This window comes from Cervus elaphus, unplaced genomic scaffold, assembly GCF_910594005.1.
Source record: "Cervus elaphus unplaced genomic scaffold, mCerEla1.1, whole genome shotgun sequence".
Taxonomy (NCBI): Eukaryota; Metazoa; Chordata; class Mammalia; order Artiodactyla; family Cervidae; genus Cervus; species Cervus elaphus.
The window spans coordinates 3,291,888-3,311,675 of record NW_025316782.1 but is presented as its reverse complement, the minus strand read 5'-3'; positions in this window follow the sequence as shown (position 1 = coordinate 3,311,675).

Genomic DNA, 19,788 nt, shown 5'->3' with positions numbered 1-19,788 from the left:
GCGATGCCCTGACTCGAAATAAGGCCGGATATCCCTGCAGTGACTGGAATGCAGGCTCGTCTTGCATCTCCCAAGACGAAAGGGTGTCTGAATCCCCTGTGGAGACCACAGAGAAAGACCTAGTTCCCCACCTCATCGCGACAGGAGGCCTCAAATCCTTTGAAAACTCCAGAGGTATGCGGAGATCAGTGCCTCCAAAGGAGACGATGCCTGACTCCTCGTGAAACTTGATAGGAGACCCAGGATTCCTGTGGCCCGTGGAAAGGGACGCTTGGTGTCCCGTCTCAGCTGGAGAGGCGTTCTAATTGCCCTGCCAAGCCTCGAGGAGAATCCCGAGTTGTCCCTCGCAACTAGGCAGGAGTCCTGACGTGGCTGAACACACACGTGTGTGGAAGGGCCATCCCCGTCGTAACTCGAGAATATACCCCAGGTTCCCGCCGCAACTCGAGAAAAACCATGAGACTTCCCCCTCGATGCGAGATGAGGCCCGATTCCCCTGTACTGCGTGCAGAGCAATTCCGTCTTGCAGATCACACATGAAAGGAGCCTTGATTTCCTTGATTGGCACTCCAGAGAAACCCCAAGAACACTGTTTCAAGGATAGAGGGATCCTGAGGTCACTGTAGCAACACGAAAGAACTCTGTGGACCAAAAATCAACTCGAAAAGAGAGGTTAGTCCCTGGATTCGTCTCTAGAGGAATACCACCTTACCACAAGCACCCCAAGAGGAGGCTTCTCTCAGCTCTAGGTATGTGAGAGGGACCCTGAGTTTGCGGCCTCAAGTGGAATGGACACCGCGATGCCCTGACTCGAAATAAGGCCGGATATCCCTACAGTGACTGGAATGCAGGCTCGTCTTGCATCTCCCAAGACGAAAGGGTGTCTGAATCCCCTGTGGAGACCACAGAGAAAGACCTAGTTCCCCACCTCATCGCGACAGGAGGCCTCAAATCCTTTGAAAACTCCAGAGGTATGCGGAGATCAGTGCCTCCAAAGGAGACGATGCCTGACTCCTCGTGAAACTTGATAGGAGACCCAGGATTCCTGTGGCCCGTGGAAAGGGACGCTTGGTGTCCCGTCTCAGCTGGAGAGGCGTCCCAATTGCCCTGCAAAGCCTCGAGGAGAATCCCGAGTTGTCCGTCGCAACTAGGCAGGAGTCCTGACATGGCTGAACACACACGTGTGTGGAAGGGCCATCCCCGGCGTAACTCGAGAATATACCCCAGGTTCCCGCCGCAACTCAAGAAAAACCATGAGACTTCCCCCTCGATGCGAGATGAGGCCCGATTCCCCTGTACTGCGTGCAGAGCAATTCCGTCTTGCACATCACACATGAAAGGAGCCTTGATTTCCTTGATGGCACTCCAGAGAAACCCCAAGAACACTGTTTCAAGGCTAGAGGGATCCTGAGGTCACTGTAGCAACACGAAAGAACTCTGTGGACCAAAAATCAACTCGAAAAGAGAGGTTAGTCCCTGGATTCGTCTCCAGAGGAATACCACCTTACCACAAGCACCTCAAGAGGAGGCTTCTCTCAGCTCTAGGTATGTGAGAGGGATCCTGAGTTTGCGGCCTCAAGTGGAATGGACACCGCGATGCCCTGACTCGAAATAAGGCCGGATATCCCTGCAGTGACTTCAATGCAGGCTCGTCTTGCATCTCCCAAGAAGAAAGGATGTCTGAATCCCCTGTGGAAAGCACAGAGAAAGACTTAGTTCCCCACCTCATTGCGACCGATAGCCTCACATCCTTTGAAAACTCCAGAGGTACGCGGAGATCAGTGCCTCCAAAGGAGAGGATGCCTGACTCCTCGTGAAACTTGATAGGAGTCCCAGGATTCTTGTGGCACGTGGAAAGGGACCCTTGGTCTCCCGCCTCAGCTGGAGAGGCGTTCCAATTGCCCTGCCAAGCCTCGAGGAGAATCCCGAGTTGTCCCTCGCAACTAGGCAAGAGTCCTGACGTGGCTGAACAAACACGTGTGTGGAAGGGCCATCCCCGTCGTAACTCGAGAATATACCCCAGGTTCCCGCCGCAACTCGAGAAAAACCATGAGACTTCCCCCTCGATGCGAGATGAGGCCCGATTCCCCTGCACTGCGTGCAGAGCAATTCCGTGTTGCACATCACACATGAAAGGAGCCTTGATTTCCTTGATGGCACTCCAGAGAAACCCCAAGAACACTGTTTCAAGGCTAGAGGGATCCTGAGGTCACTGTAGCAACACGAAAGAGCTCCGTGGGCCAAAAATCAACTCGAGATGAGAGGTTAGTCCCTGGCTTCGACTCCAGAGGAATACCACCTTACCACAAGCACCTCAAGAGGAGGCTTCTCTCAGCTCTAGGTATGTGAGAGGGACCCTGAGTTTGCCCCCTCAAGTGGAATGGACACCGCGATGACTTGTCGCGAAATAAGGCTGGATATTCCTGCAGTGACTTGAATGCAGGCTCGTCTTGCATCTCCCAAGATGAAAGGATGTCTGAATCCCCTGTGGAGACCACAGAGAAAGACCTAGTTCCCCACCTCATCGCGACCGGAGGCCTCACATCCTTTGAAAACTCCAGAGGTACGCGGAGATCAGTGCCTCCAAAGGAGACGATGCCTGACTCCTCGTGAAACTTGATAGGAGTCCCAGGATTCCTGTGGAACTTGGAAAGGGACCCTTGGTCTCCCGCCTCAGCTGGAGAGGCGTCCCAATTGCCCTGCCAAGCCTCGAGGAGAATCCAGAGTTGTCCCTCGCAACTAGGCAGGAGTCCTGACGTCGCTGAAGAAACACGTGGGTGGAAGGGCCATCCCCGTCGTAACTCGAAAATATACCCCAGGTTCCCGCCGCAACTCGAGAAAAACCATGAGACTTCCCCCTCGCCGCGAGATGAGGCCCGATTCCCCTGCACTGCGTGCAGAGCAATTCCGTCTTGCACATCACACATGAAAGGAGCCTTGATTTCCTTCATGGCACTCCAGAGAAACCCCAAGAACACTGTTTCAAGGCTAGAGGGATCCTGAGGTCACTGTAGCAACACGAAAGAGCTCCGTGGACCAAAAATCAACTCTAGATGAGAGGTTAGTCCCTGGCTTCGACTCCAGAGGAATACCACCTTACCACAAGCACCTCAAGAGGAGGCTTCTCTCAGCTCTAGGTATGTGAGAGGGACCCTGAGTTTGCGGCCTCAAGTGGAATGGACACCGCGATGCCCTGACGCGAAATAAGGCTGGATATCCCTGCAGTGACTTGAATGCAGGCTCGTCTTGCATCTCCCAAGATGAAAGGATGTCTGAATCCCCTGTGGAGACCACAGAGAAAGTCCTAGTTCCCCACCTCATCGCGACCGGAGGCCTCACATCCTTTGAAAACTCCAGAGGTACGCGGAGATCAGTGCCTCCAAAGGAGACGATGCCTGACTCCTCGTGAAACTTGATAGGAGTCCCAGGATTCCTGTGGCACGTGGAAAGGGACCCTTGGTCTCCCGCCTCAGCTGGAGAGGCGTCCCAATTGCCTTGCCAAGCCTCGAGGAGAATCCTGAGTTGTGTCTCGCAACTAGGCAAGAGTCCTGACGTGGCTGAACAAACACGTGTGTGGAAGGGCCATCCCCGTCGTAACTCGAGAATATACCCCTGGTTCCCGCCGCAACTCGAGAAAAACCATGAGACTTCCCCCTCGCCGCGAGATGAGGCCCGATTCCCCTGCACTGCGTGCAGAGCAATTCTGTGTTGCACATCACACATGAAAGGAGCCTTGATTTCCTTCATGGCACTCCAGAGAAACCCCAAGAACACTGTTTCAAGGCTAGAGGGATCCTGAGGTCACTGTAGCAGCACGAAAGAGCTCCGTGGACCAAAAATCAACTCGAGATGAGAGGTTAGTCCCTGGCTTCGGCTCCAGAGGAATACCACCTTACCACAAGCACCTCAAGAGGAGGCTTCTCTCAGCTCTAGGTATGTGAGAGGGACCCTGAGTTTGCGGCCTCAAGTGGAATGGACACCGCGATGCCCTGACTCGAAATAAGGCCGGATATCCCTGCAGTGACTGGAATGCAGGCTCGTCTTGTATCTCCCAAGACGAAAGGGTGTCTGAATCCCCTGTGGAGACCACAGAGAAAGACCTAGTTCCCCACCACATCGCGACAGGAGGCCTCAAATCCTTTGAAAACTCCAGAGGTATGCGGAGATCAGTGCCTCCAAAGGAGACGATGCCTGACTCCTCGTGAAACTTGATAGGAGACCCAGGATTCCTGTGGCACGTGGAAAGGGACCCTTGGTCTCCCGTCTCAGCTGGAGAGGCGTCCCAATTGCCCTGCACAGCCTCGAGGAGAATCCCGAGTTGTCCCTCGCAACTAGGCAGGAGTCCTGACATGGCTGAACACACACGTGTGTGGAAGGGCCATCCCCGTCGTAACTCGAGAATATACCCCAGGATCCCGCCGCAACTCGAGAAAAACCATGAGACTTCCCCCTCGCCGCGAGATGAGGCCCGATTCCCCTGCACTGCGTGCAGAGCAATTCCGTGTTGCACATCACACATGAAAGGAGCCTTGATTTCCTTCATGGCACTCCAGAGAAACCCCAAGAACACTGTTTCAAGGCTAGAGGGATCCTGAGGTCACTGTAGCAACACGAAAGAGCTCCGTGGACCAAGAATCAACACGAGATGAGAGGTTAGTCCCTGGCTTCGACTCCTGAGGAATACCACCTTACCACAAGCACCTCAAGAGGAGGCTTCTCTCAGCTCTAGGTATGTGAGAGGGATCCTGAATTTGCGGCCTCAAGTGGAATGGACACTGCGATGCCCTGACTCGAAATAAGGCCGGATATTCCTGCAGTGACTTCAATGCAGGCTCGTCTTGCATCTCCCAGGACGAAAGGATGTCTGAATCCCCTGTGGAAAGCACAGAGAAAGACTTAGTTCCCCACCTCATCGCGACCAATAGCCTCACATCCTTTGAAAACTCCAGAGGTACGCGGAGATCAGTGCCTCCAAAGGAGACGATGCCTGACTCCTCGTGAAACTTGATAGGAGTCCCAGGATTCCTGTGGCACTTGGAAAGGGACCCTTGGTCTCCCGCCTCAGCTGGAGAGGCGTCCCAATTGCCCTGCCATGCCTCGAGGAGAATCCAGAGTTGTCCCTCGCAACTAGGCAGGAGTCCTGACGTGGCTGAACACACACGTGTGTGGAAGGGCCATCCCCGTCGTAACTCGAGAATATACCCCAGGTTCCCGCCACAACTCGAGAAAAACCATGAGACTTCCCCCTCGATGTGAGATGAGGCCCGATTCCCCTGTACTGCGTGCAGAGCAATTCCGTCTTGCACATCACACATGAAAGGAGCCTTGATTTCCTTGATGGCACTCCAGAGAAACCCCAAGAACACTGTTTCAAGGATAGAGGGATCCTGAGGTCACTGTAGCAACACGAAAGAACTCTGTGGACCAAAAATCAACTCGAAAAGAGAGGTTAGTCCCTGGATTCCTCTCCAGAGGAATACCACCTTACCACAAGCACCTCAAGAGGAGGCTTCTCTCAGCTCTAGGTATGTGAGAGGGACCCTGAGTTTGCGGCCTCAAGTGGAATGGACACCGCGATGCCCTGACTCGAAATAAGGCCGGATATCCCTGCAGTGACTTCAATGCAGGCCCGTCTTGCATCTCCCAGGACGAAAGGATGTCTGAATCCCCTGTGGAAAGCACAGAGAAAGACTTAGTTCCCCACCTCATCGCGACCGATAGCCTCACATCCTTTGAAAACTCCAGAGGTACGCGGAGATCAGTGCCTCCAAAGGAGACGATGCCTGACTCCTCGTGAAACTTGATAGGAGTCCCAGGATTCCTGTGGCACTTGGAAAGGGACCCTTGGTCTCCCGCCTCAGCTGGAGAGGCGTCCCAATTGCCCTGCCAAGCCTCGAGGAGAATCCAGAGTTGTCCCTCGCAACTACGCAGGAGTCCTGACGTCGCTGAAGAAACACGTGGGTGGAAGGGCCATCCCCGTCGTAACTCGAGAATATACCCCAGGTTCCCGCCGCAACTCGAGAAAAACCATGAGACTTCCCCCTCGCCGCGAGATGAGGCCCGATTCCCCTGCACTGCGTGCAGAGCAATTCCGTGTTGCACATCACACATGAAAGGAGCCTTGATTTCCTTGATGGCACTCCAGAGAAACCCCAAGAACACTGTTTCAAGGCTAGAGGGATCCTGAGGTCACTGTAGCAACACGAAAGAGCTCCGTGGACCAAGAATCAACACGAGATGAGAGGTTAGTCCCTGGCTTCGACTCCAGAGGAATACCACCTTACCACAAGCACCTCAAGAGGAGGCTTCTCTCAGCTCTAGGTATGTGAGAGGGACCCTGAGTTTGCGGCCTGAAGTGGAATGGACACCGCGATGCCCTGACGCGAAATAAGGCTGGATATCCCTGCAGTGACTTGAATGCAGGCTCGTCTTGCATGTCCCAAGAAGAAAGGATGTCTGAATCTCCTGTGGAGACCACAGAGAAACACCTAGTTCCCCACCTCATCGCGACCGGAGGCCTCACATCCTTTGAAAACTCCAGAGGTACGCGGAGATCAGTGCCTCCAAAGGAGACGATGCCTGACTCCTCGTGAAACTTGATAGGAGTCCCAGGATTCCTGTGGCACGTGGAAAGGGACCCTTGGTCTCCCGCCTCAGCTGGAGAGGCGTTCCAATTGCCCTGCCAAGCCTCGAGGAGAATCCCGAGTTTTCCCTCGCAACTAGGCAGGAGTCCTGACGTGGCTGAACAAACACGTGTGTGGAAGGGCCATCCCCGTCGTAACTCGAGAATATTCCCAAGGTTCCGGCTGCAACTCGAGAAAAACCATGAGACTTCCCCCTCGATGCGAGATGAGGCCCGATTCCCCTGTACTGCGTGCAGAGCAATTCCGTCTTGCACATCACACATGAAAGGAGCCTTGATTTCCTTGATGGCACTCCAGAGAAACCCCAAGAACACTGTTTCAAGGCTAGAGGGATCCTGAGGTCACTGTAGCAACACGAAAGAACTCTGTGGACCAAAAATCAACTGGAAAAGAGAGGTTAGTCCCTGGATTCGTCTCCAGAGGAATACCACCTTACCACAAGCACCTCAAGAGGAGGCTTCTCTCAGCTCTAGGTATGTGAGAGGGATCCTGAGTTTGCGGCCTCAAGTGGAATGGACACCGCGATGCCCTGACTCGAAATAAGGCCGGATATCCCTGCAGTGACTGGAATGCAGGCTCGTCTTGCATCTCCCAGGACGAAAGGATGTCTGAATCCCCTGTGGAAAGCACAGAGAAAGACTTAGTTCCCCACCTCATCGCGACCGATAGCCTCACATCCTTTGAAAACTCCAGAGGTACGCGGAGATCAGTGCCTCCAAAGGAGACGATGCCTGACTCCTCGTGAAACTTGATAGGAGTCCCAGGATTCCTGTGGCACTTGGAAAGGGACCCTTGGTCTCCCGCCTCAGCTGGAGAGGCGTCCCAATTGCCCTGCCAAGCCTCGAGGAGAATCCAGAGTTGTCCCTCGCAACTAGGCAGGAGTCCTGACGTCGCTGAAGAAACACGTGGGTGGAAGGGCCATCCCCGTCGTAACTCGAGAATATACCCCAGGTTCCCGCCGCAACTCGAGAAAAACCATGAGACTTCCCCCTCGATGCGAGATGAGGCCCGATTCCCCTGCACTGCGTGCAGAGCAATTCCGTGTTGCACATCACACATGAAAGGAGCCTTGATTTCCTTGATGGCACTCCAGAGAAACCCCAAGAACACTGTTTCAAGGCTAGAGGGATCCTGAGGTCACTGTAGCAACACGAAAGAGCTCCGTGGGCCAAAAATCAACTCGAGATGAGAGGTTAGTCCCTGGCTTCGACTCCAGAGGAATACCACCTTACCACAAGCACCTCAAGAGGAGGCTTCTCTCAGCTCTAGGTATGTGAGAGGGACCCTGAGTTTGCGGCCTCAAGTGGAATGGACACCGCGATGCCCTGACGCGAAATAAGGCTGGATATCCCTGCAGTGACTTGAATGCAGGCTCGTCTTGCATCTCCCAAGATGAAAGGATGTCTGAATCCCCTGTGGAGACCACAGAGAAAGACCTAGTTCCCCACCTCATCGCGACCGGAGGCCTCACATCCTTTGAAAACTCCAGAGGTACGCGGAGATCAGTGCCTCCAAAAGAGACGATGCCTGACTCCTCGTGAAACTTGATAGGAGTCCCAGGATTAGTGTGGCACGTGGAAAGGGACCCTTGGTCTCCCGTCTCAGCTGGAGAGGCGTCCCAATTGCCTTGCCCAGCCTCGAGGAGAATCACGAGTTGTGTCTCGCAACTAGGCAAGAGTCCTGACGTGGCTGAACAAACACATGTGTGGAAGGGCCATCCCCGTCGTAACTCGAGAATATACCCCAGGTTCCCGCCGCAACTTGAGAAAAACCATGAGACTTCCCCCTCGCCGCGAGATGAGGCCCGATTCCCCTGCACTGCGTGCAGAGCAATTCTGTGTTGCACATCACACATGAAAGGAGCCTTGATTTCCTTCATGGCACTCCAGAAAAACCCCAAGAACACTGTTTCAAGGCTAGAGGGATCCTGAGGTCACTGTAGCAACATGAAAGAGCTCCGTGGACCAAAAATCAACTCGAGATGAGAGGTTAGTCCCTGGCTTCGACTCCAGAGGAATACCACCTTACCACAAGCACCTCAAGAGGAGGCTTCTCTCAGCTCTAGGTATGTGAGAGGGACCCTGAGTTTGCGGCCTCAAGTGGAATGGACACCGCGATGCCCTGACTCGAAATAAGGCCGGATATCCCTGCAGTGACTGGAATGCAGGCTCGTCTTGCATCTCCCAAGACGAAAGGGTGTCTGAATCCCCTGTGGAGGCCACAGAGAAAGACCTAGTTCCCCACCTCACCGCGACCGGAGTCCTCAAATCGTTTGAAAACTCCAGAGGTATGCGGAGATCAGTGCCTCCAAAGGAGACGATGCCTGACTCCTCGTGAAACTTGATAGGAGACCCAGGATTCCTGTGGCACGTGGAAAGGGACCCTTGGTCTCCCGCCTCAGCTGGAGAGGCGTCCCAATTGCCCTGCAAAGCCTCGAGGAGAATCCCGAGTTGTCCCTCGCAACTAGGCAGGAGTCCTGACATGGCTGAACACACACGTGTGTGGAAGGGCCATCCCCGTCGTAACTCGAGAATATACCCCAGGTTCCCGCCGCAACTCGAGAAAAACCATGAGACTTCCCCCTCGCCGCGAGATGAGGCCCGATTCCCCTGCACTGCGTGCAGAGCAATTCCGTCTTGCACATCACACATGAAAGGAGCCTTGATTTCCTTGATGGCACTCCAGAGAAACCCCAAGAACACTGTTTCAAGGCTAGAGGGATCCTGAGGTCACTGTAGCAACAGGAAAGAGCTCCGTGGACAAAGAATCAACACGAGATGAGAGGTTAGTCCCTGGCTTCGACTCCTCAGGAATACCACCTTACCACAAGCACCTCAAGAGGAGGCTTCTCTCAGCTCTAGGTATGTGAGAGGGATCCTGAGTTTGCGGCCTCAAGTGGAATGGACACCGCGATGCCCTGACTCGAAATAAGGCCGGATATCCCTGCAGTGACTTGAATGAAGGCTCATCTTGCATCTCCCAAGAAGAAAGGATGTCTGAATCCCCTCTGGAGACCACAGAGAAACACCTAGTTCCCCACCTCATCGCGACCGGAGGCCTCACATCCTTTGTAAACTCCAGAGGTACGCGGAGATCAGTGCCTCCAAAGGAGAGGATGCCTGACTCCTCGTGAAACTTGGTAGGAGTCCCAGGATTCTTGTGGCACGTGGAAAGGGACCCTTGGTCTCCCGCCTCAGCTGGAGAGGCGTTCCAATTGCCCTGCCAAGCCTCGAGGAGAATCCCGAGTTGTCCCTCTCAACTAGGCAGGAGTCCTGACGTGGCTGAACAAACACGTGGGTGGAAGGGCCATCCCCGTCGTAACTCGAGAATATACCCCAGGTTCCCGCCGCAACTCGAGAAAACCATGAGACTTCCCCCTCGATGCGAGATGAGACCCGATTCCCCTGTACTGCGTGCAGAGCAATTCCGTCTTGCACATCACACATGAAAGGAGCCTTGATTTTCTTGATGGCACTCCAGAGAAACCCCAAGAACACTGTTTCAAGGATAGAGGGATCCTGAGGTCACTGTAGCAACACGAAAGAACTCTGTGGACCAAAAATCAACTCGAAAAGAGAGGTTAGTCCCTGGATTCGTCTCCAGAGGAATACCACCTTACCACAAGCACCTCAAGAGGAGCCTTCTCTCAGCTCTAGGTATGTGAGAGGGACCCTGAGTTTGCGGCCTCAAGTGGAATGGACACCGCGATGCCCTGACTCGAAATAAGGCCGGATATCCCTGCAGTGACTGGAATGCAGGCTCGTCTTGCATCTCCCAAGATGAAAGGGTGTCTGAGTCCCCTGTGGAGACCACAGAGAAAGACCTAGTTCCCCACCTCTTCGCGACAGGAGGCCTCAAATCCTTTGAAAACTCCAGAGGTATGCGGAGATCAGTGCCTCCAAAGGAGACGATGCCTGACTCCTCGTGAAACTTGATAGGAGACCCAGGATTCCTGTGGCACGTGGAAAGGGACCCTTGGTCTCCCGTCTCAGCTGGAGAGGCGTCCCAATTGCCCTGCAAAGCCTCGAGGAGAATCCCGAGTTGTCCCTCGCAACTAGGCAGGAGTCCTGACATGGCTGAACACACACGTGTGTGGAAGGGCCATCCCCGTCGTAACTCGAGAATATACCCCAGGTTCCCGCCGCAACTCGAGAAAAACCATGAGACTTCCCCCTCGCCGCGAGATGAGGCCCGATTCCCCTGCACTGCGTGCAGAGCAATTCCGTGTTGCACATCACACATGAAAGGAGCCTTGATTTCCTTGATGGCACTCCAGAGAAACCCCAAGAACACTGTTTCAAGGATAGAGGGATCCTGTGGTCACTGTAGCAACACGAAAGAACTCTGTGGACCAAAAATCAACTCGAAAAGAGACGTTAGTCCCTGGCTTCGTCTCCAGAGGAATACCACCTTACCACAAGCACCTCAAGAGGAGGCTTCTCTCAGCTCTAGGTATGTGAGAGGGACCCTGAGTTTGCGGCCTCAAGTGGAATGGACACCGCGATGCCCTGACTCGAAATAAGGCCGGATATTCCTGCAGTGACTTCAATGCAGGCTCGTCTTGCATCTCCCAGGACGAAAGGATGTCTGAATCCCCTGTGGAAAGCACAGAGAAAGACTTAGTTCCCCACCTCATCGCGACCGATAGCCTCACATCCTTTGAAAACTCCAGAGGTATGAGGAGATCAGTGCCTCCAAAGGAGACGATGCCTGACTCCTCGTGAAACTTGATAGGAGTCCCAGGATTCCTGTGGCACTTGGAAAGGGACCCTTGGTCTCCCGCCTCAGCTGGAGAGGCGTCCCAATTGCCCTGCCAAGCCTCGAGGAGAATCCAGAGTTGTCCCTCGCAACTAGGCAGGAGTCCAGACGTGGCTGATCAAACACGTGGGTGGAAGGGCCATCCCCGTCGTAACTCGAGAATATACCCCAGGTTCCCGCCGCAACTCGAGAAAAAACATTAGACTTCCCCCTCGATGCGAGATGAGGCCCGATTTCCCTGTACTGCGTGCAGAGCAATTCCGTCTTGCACATCACACATGAAAGGCGCCTTGATTTCCTTGATGGCACTCCAGAGAAACCCCAAGAACACTGTTTCAAGGATAGAGGGATCCTGAGGTCACTGTAGCAACACGAAAGAACTCTGTGGACCAAAAATCAACTCGAAAAGAGAGGTTAGTCCCTGGATTCGTCTCCAGAGGAATACCACCTTACCACAAGCACCTCAAGAGGAGGCTTCTCTCAGCTCTAGGTATGTGAGAGGGACCCTGAGTTTGCGGCCTCAAGTGGAATGGACACCGCGATGCCCTGACTCGAAATAAGGCCGGATATCCCTGCAGTGACTTCAATGCAGGCTCGTCTTGCATCTCCCAGGACGAAAGGATGTCTGAATCCCCTGTGGAAAGCACAGAGAAAGACTTAGTTCCCCACCTCATCGCGACCGATAGCCTCACATCCTTTGAAAACTCCAGAGGTACGCGGAGATCAGTGCCTCCAAAGGAGACGATGCCTGACTCCTCGTGAAACTTGATAGGAGTCCCAGGATTCCTGTGGCACTTGGAAAGGGACCCTTGGTCACCCGCCTCAGCTGGAGAGGCGTCCCAATTGCCCTGCCAAGCCTCGAGGAGAATCCAGAGTTGTCCCTCGCAACTAGGCAGGAGTCCTGACGTCGCTGAAGAAACACGTGGGTGGAAGGGCCATCCCCGTCGTAACTCGAGAATATACCCCAGGTTCCCGCTGCAACTCGAGAAAAACCATGAGACTTCCCCCTCGCCGCGAGATGAGGCCCGATTCCCCTGCACTGCGTGCAGAGCAATTCCGTGTTGCACATCACACATGAAAGGAGCCTTGATTTCCTTGATGGCACTCCAGAGAAACCCCAAGAACACTGTTTCAAGGCTAGAGGGATCCTGAGGTCACTGTAGCAACAAGAAAGAGCTCCGTGGGCCAAAAATCAACTCGAGATGAGAGGTTAGTCCCTGGCTTCGACTCCAGAGGAATACCACCTTACCACAAGCACCTCAAGAGGAGGCTTCTCTCAGCTCTAGGTATGTGAGAGGGACCCTGAGTTTGCGGCCTCAAGTGGAATGGACACCGCGATGCCCTGACTCGAAATAAGGCCGGATATCCCTGCAGTGACTGGAATGCAGGCTCGTCTTGCATCTCCCAAGACGAAAGGGTGTCTGAATCCCCTGTGGAGGCCACAGAGAAAGACCTAGTTCCCCACCTCACCGCGACCGGAGGCCTCAAATTCTTTGAAAACTCCAGAGGTATGCGGAGATCAGTGCCTCCAAAGGAGACGATGCCTGACTCCTCGTGAAACTTGATAGGAGACCCAGGATTCCTGTGGCACGAGGAAAGGGACCCTTGGTCTCCCGTCTCAGCTGGAGAGGCGTCCCAATTGCCCTGCAAAGCCTCGAGGAGAATCCCGAGTTGTCCCTCGCAACTAGGCAGGAGTCCTGACATGGCTGAACACACACGTGTGTGGAAGGGCCATCCCCGTCGTAACTCGAGAATATACCCCAGGTTCCCGCCGCAACTCGAGAAAAACCATGAGACTTCCCCCTCGCCGCGAGATGAGGCCCGATTCCCCTGCACTGCGTGCAGAGCAATTCTGTGTTGCACATCACACATGATAGGAGCCTTGATTTCCTTCATGGCACTCCAGAGAAACCCCAAGAACACTGTTTCAAGGCTAGAGGGATCCTGAGGTCACTGTAGCAACACGAAAGAACTCCGTGGACCAAAAATCAACTCGAGATGAGAGGTTAGTCCCTGGCTTCGACTCCAGAGGAATACCACCTTACACAAGCACCTCAAAAGGAGGCTTCTCTCAGCTCTAGGTATGTGAGAGGGACCCTGAGTTTGCGGCCTCAAGTGGAATGGACACCGCGATGCCCTGACTCGAAATAAGGCCGGATATCCCTGCAGTGACTGGAATGCAGGCTCGTCTTGCATCTCCCAAGACGAAAGGGTGTCTGAATCCCCTGTGGAGACCACAGAGAAAGACCTAGTTCCCCACCTCATCGCGACAGGATGCCTCAAATCCTTTGAAAACTCCAGAGGTATGCGGAGATCAGTGCCTCCAAAGGAGACGATGCCTGACTCCTCGTGAAACTTGATAGGAGACCCAGGATTCCTGTGGCACGTGGAAAGGGACCCTTGGTCTCCCGTCTCAGCTGGAGAGGCGTCCCAATTGCCCTGCAAAGCCTCGAGGAGAATCCCGAGTTGTCCCTCGCAACTAGGCAGGAGTCCTGACGTGGCTGAACACACACGTGTGTGGAAGGGCCATCCCCGTCGTAACTCGAGAATATACCCCAGGTTCCCGCCGCAACTCGAGAAAAACCATGAGACTTCCCCCTCGCCGCGAGATGAGGCCCGATTCCCCTGCACTGCGTGCAGAGCAATTCCGTGTTGCACATCACACATGAAAGGAGCCTTGATTTCCTTGATGGCACTCCAGAGAAACCCCAAGAACACTGTTTCAAGGCTAGAGGGATCCTGTGGTCACTATAGCAACACGAAAGAGCTCCGTGGACCAAGAATCAACACGAGATGAGAGGTTAGTCCCTGGCTTCGACTCCTGAGGAATACCACCTTACCACAAGCACCTCAAGAGGAGGCTTCTCTCAGCTCTAGGTATGTGAGAGGGACCCTGAGTTTGCGGCCTCAAGTGGAATGGACACCGCGATGCCCTGACTCGAAATAAGGCTGGATATTCCTGCAGTGACTTCAATGCAGGCTCGTCTTGCATCTCCCAGGATGAAAGGATGTCTGAATCCCGTGTGGAAAGCACAGAGAAAGACTTAGTTCCCCACCTCATCGCGACCGATAGCCTCACATCCTTTGAAAACTCCAGAGGTACGCGGAGATCAGTGCCTCCAAAGGAGACGATGCCTGACTCCTCGTGAAACCTGATAGGAGTCCCAGGATTCCTGTGGCACGTGGAAAGGGACCGTTGGTCTCCCGCCTCAGCTGGATAGGCGTCCCAATTGCCTTGCCAAGCCTCGAGGAGAATCCCGAGTTGTCCCTCGCAACTAGGCAGGAGTCCTGACGTGGCTGAACACACACGTGGGTGGAAGGCCCATCCCCGTCGTAACTCGAGAATATACCCCAGGTTCCCGCCGCAACTCGAGAAAAACCATGAGAGTTCGCCCTCGATGCGAGATGAGGCCCGATTCCCCTGCACTGCGTGCAGAGCAATTCCGTGTTGCACATCACACATGAAAGGAGCCTTGATTTCCTTGATGGCACTCCAGAGAAACCCCAAGAACACTGTTTCAAGGCTAGAGGGATCCTGAGGTCACTGTAGCAACACGAAAGAGCTCTGTGGACCAAGAATCAACACGAGATGAGAGGTTAGTCCCTGGCTTCAACTCCTCAGGAATACCACCTTACCACAAGCACCTCAAGAGGAGGCTTCTCTCAGCTCTATGTATGTGAGAGGGATCCTGAGTTTGCGGCCTCAAGTGGAATGGACACCGCGATGCCCTGACGCGAAATAAGGCGGGTATCCCTGCAGTGACTTGAATGCAGGCTCGTCTTGCATCTCCCAAGAAGAAAGGATGTCTGAATCCCCTGTGAAGACCACAGAGAAACACCTAGTTGCCCACCTCATCGCGACCGGAGGCCTCACATCCTTTGAAAACTCCAGAGGTACGCGGAGATCAGTGCCTCCAAAGGAGACGATGCCTGACTCCTCGTGAAACTTGATAGGAGTCCCAGGATTCTTGTGGCACGTGGAAAGGCACCCTTGGTCTCCCGCCTCAGCTGGAGAGGCGTTCCAATTGCCCTGCCAAGCCTCGAGGAGAATCCCGAATTGTCCCTCGCAACTAGGCAGGAGTCCTGACGTGGCTGAACAAACACGTGGGTGGAAGGGCCATCCCCGTCGTAACTCGAGAATATACCCCAGGTTCCCGCCGCAACTCGAGAAAAACCATGAGACTTCCCCCTCGATGCGAGATGAGGCCCGATTCCCCTGTACTGCATGCAGAGCAATTCCGTCTTGCACATCACACATGAAAGGAGCCTTGATTTCCTTGATGGCACTCCAGAGAAACCCCAAGAACACTGTTTCAAGGATAGAGGGATCCTGAGGTCACTGTAGCAACACGAAAGAGCTCCGTGCGCCAAAAATCAACTCGAGATGAGAGGTTAGTCCCTGGCTTCGACTCCAGAGGAATACCACCTTACCACAAGCACCTCAAGAGGAGGCTTCTCTCAGCTCTAGGTATGTGAGAGGGACCCTGAGTTTGCGGCCTCAAGTGGAATGGACACCGCGATGCCCTGACTCGAAATAAGGCCGGATATCCCTGCAGTGTCTTGAATGCAGGCTCGTCTTGCATCTCCCAAGATGATAGGATGTCTGAATCCCCTGTGGAGACCACAGAGAAAGACCTAGTTCCCCACATCATCGCGACCGGAGGCCTCACATCCTTTGAAAACTCCAGAGGTACGCGGAGATCAGTGCCTCCAAAGGAGACGATGCCTGACTCCTCGTGAAACTTGATAGGAGTCCCAGGATTCTTGTGGCACGTGGAAAGGGACTCTTGGTCTCCCGCCTCAGCTGGAGAGGCGTTCCAATGGCCCTGCCAAGCCTCGAGGAGAATCCCGAGTTGTCCCTCGCAACTAGGCAGGAGTCCTGACGTGGCTGAACAAACACGTGTGTGGAAGGGCCATCCCCGTCGTAACTCGAGAATATACCCCAGGTTCCCGCCGCAACTCGAGAAAAACCATGAGACTTCCCCCTCGCCGCGAGATGAGGCCCGATTCCCCTGTACTGCGTGCAGAGCAATTCTGTGTTGCACATCACACATGAAAGGAGCCTTGATTTCCTTGATGGCACTCCAGAGAAACCCCAGAACACTGTTTCAAGGCTAGAGGGATCCTGAGGTCACTGTAGCAACACGAAAGAGCTCCGTGGGCCAAAAATCAACTCGAGATGAGAGGTTAGTCCCTGGCTTCGACTCCAGAGGAATACCACCTTACCACAAGCACCTCAAGAGGAGGCTTCTCTCAGCTCTAGGTATGTGAGAGGGACCCTGAGTTTGCGGCCTCAAGTGGAATGGACACCGCGATGCCCTGACGCGAAATAAGGCTGGATATCCCTGCAGTGACTTGAATGCAGGCTCATCTTGCATCTCCCAAGATGAAAGGATGTCTGAATCCCCTGTGGAGACCACAGAGAAAGACCTAGTTCCCCACCTCATCGCGACCGGAGGCCTCACATCCTTTGAAAACTCCAGAGGTACGCGGAAATCAGTGCCTCCAAAGAGACGATGCCTGACTCCTCGTGAAACTTGATAGGAGTCCCAGGATTCCTGTGGCACGTGGAAAGGGACCGTTGGTCTCCCGCCTCAGCTGGATAGGCGTCCCAATTGCCTTGCCAAGCCTCGAGGAGAATCCCGAGTTGTCCCTCGCAACTAGGCAGGAGTCCTGACGTGGCTGAACACACACGTGGGTGGAAGGCCCATCCCCGTCGTAACTCGAGAATATACCCCAGGTTCCCGCCGCAACTCGAGAAAAACCATGAGAGTTCGCCCTCGATGCGAGATGAGGCCCGATTCCCCTGCACTGCGTGCAGAGCAATTCCGTGTTGCACATCACACATGAAAGGAGCCTTGATTTCCTTGATGGCACTCCAGAGAAACCCCAAGAACACTGTTTCAAGGCTAGAGGGATCCTGAGGTCACTGTAGCAACACGAAAGAGCTCTGTGGACCAAGAATCAACACGAGATGAGAGGTTAGTCCCTGGCTTCAACTCCTCAGGAATACCACCTTACCACAAGCACCTCAAGAGGAGGCTTCTCTCAGCTCTATGTATGTGAGAGGGATCCTGAGTTTGCGGCCTCAAGTGGAATGGACACCGCGATGCCCTGACGCGAAATAAGGCGGGTATCCCTGCAGTGACTTGAATGCAGGCTCGTCTTGCATCTCCCAAGAAGAAAGGATGTCTGAATCCCCTGTGAAGACCACAGAGAAACACCTAGTTGCCCACCTCATCGCGACCGGAGGCCTCACATCCTTTGAAAACTCCAGAGGTACGCGGAGATCAGTGCCTCCAAAGGAGACGATGCCTGACTCCTCGTGAAACTTGATAGGAGTCCCAGGATTCTTGTGGCACGTGGAAAGGCACCCTTGGTCTCCCGCCTCAGCTGGAGAGGCGTTCCAATTGCCCTGCCAAGCCTCGAGGAGAATCCCGAATTGTCCCTCGCAACTAGGCAGGAGTCCTGACGTGGCTGAACAAACACGTGGGTGGAAGGGCCATCCCCGTCGTAACTCGAGAATATACCCCAGGTTCCCGCCGCAACTCGAGAAAAACCATGAGACTTCCCCCTCGATGCGAGATGAGGCCCGATTCCCCTGTACTGCATGCAGAGCAATTCCGTCTTGCACATCACACATGAAAGGAGCCTTGATTTCCTTGATGGCACTCCAGAGAAACCCCAAGAACACTGTTTCAAGGATAGAGGGATCCTGAGGTCACTGTAGCAACACGAAAGAGCTCCGTGCGCCAAAAATCAACTCGAGATGAGAGGTTAGTCCCTGGCTTCGACTCCAGAGGAATACCACCTTACCACAAGCACCTCAAGAGGAGGCTTCTCTCAGCTCTAGGTATGTGAGAGGGACCCTGAGTTTGCGGCCTCAAGTGGAATGGACACCGCGATGCCCTGACTCGAAATAAGGCCGGATATCCCTGCAGTGTCTTGAATGCAGGCTCGTCTTGCATCTCCCAAGATGATAGGATGTCTGAATCCCCTGTGGAGACCACAGAGAAAGACCTAGTTCCCCACATCATCGCGACCGGAGGCCTCACATCCTTTGAAAACTCCAGAGGTACGCGGAGATCAGTGCCTCCAAAGGAGACGATGCCTGACTCCTCGTGAAACTTGATAGGAGTCCCAGGATTCTTGTGGCACGTGGAAAGGGACTCTTGGTCTCCCGCCTCAGCTGGAGAGGCGTTCCAATGGCCCTGCCAAGCCTCGAGGAGAATCCCGAGTTGTCCCTCGCAACTAGGCAGGAGTCCTGACGTGGCTGAACAAACACGTGTGTGGAAGGGCCATCCCCGTCGTAACTCGAGAATATACCCCAGGTTCCCGCCGCAACTCGAGAAAAACCATGAGACTTCCCCCTCGCCGCGAGATGAGGCCCGATTCCCCTGTACTGCGTGCAGAGCAATTCTGTGTTGCACATCACACATGAAAGGAGCCTTGATTTCCTTGATGGCACTCCAGAGAAACCCCAGAACACTGTTTCAAGGCTAGAGGGATCCTGAGGTCACTGTAGCAACACGAAAGAGCTCCGTGGGCCAAAAATCAACTCGAGATGAGAGGTTAGTCCCTGGCTTCGACTCCAGAGGAATACCACCTTACCACAAGCACCTCAAGAGGAGGCTTCTCTCAGCTCTAGGTATGTGAGAGGGACCCTGAGTTTGCGGCCTCAAGTGGAATGGACACCGCGATGCCCTGACGCGAAATAAGGCTGGATATCCCTGCAGTGACTTGAATGCAGGCTCATCTTGCATCTCCCAAGATGAAAGGATGTCTGAATCCCCTGTGGAGACCACAGAGAAAGACCTAGTTCCCCACCTCATCGCGACCGGAGGCCTCACATCCTTTGAAAACTCCAGAGGTACGCGGAAATCAGTGCCTCCAAAGAGACGATGCCTGACTCCTCGTGAAAATTGATAGGAGTCCCAGGATTCCTGTGGCACGTGGAAAGGGACCCTTGGTCTCCCGCCTCAGCTGGAGAGGCGTCCCAATTGCCTTGCCAAGCCTCGTGGAGAATCCCGAGTTGTGTCTCGCAACTAGGCAAGAGTCCTGACGTGGCTGAACAAAAACGTGTGTGGAAGGGCCATCCCCGACGTAACTCGAGAATATACCCCAGGTTCCCGCCGCAACTCGAGAAAAACCATGAGACTTCCCCCTTGCCGCGAGATGAGGCCCGATTCCCCTGCACTGCGTGCAGAGCAATTCTGTGTTGCACATCACACATGAAAGGAGCCTTGATTTCCTTCATGGCACTCCAGAGAAACCCCAAGAACACTGTTTCAAGGCTAGAGGGATCCTGAGGTCACTGTAGCAACACGAAAGAGCTCCGTGGACCAAAAATCAACTCGAGATGAGAGGTTAGTCCCTGGCTTCGACT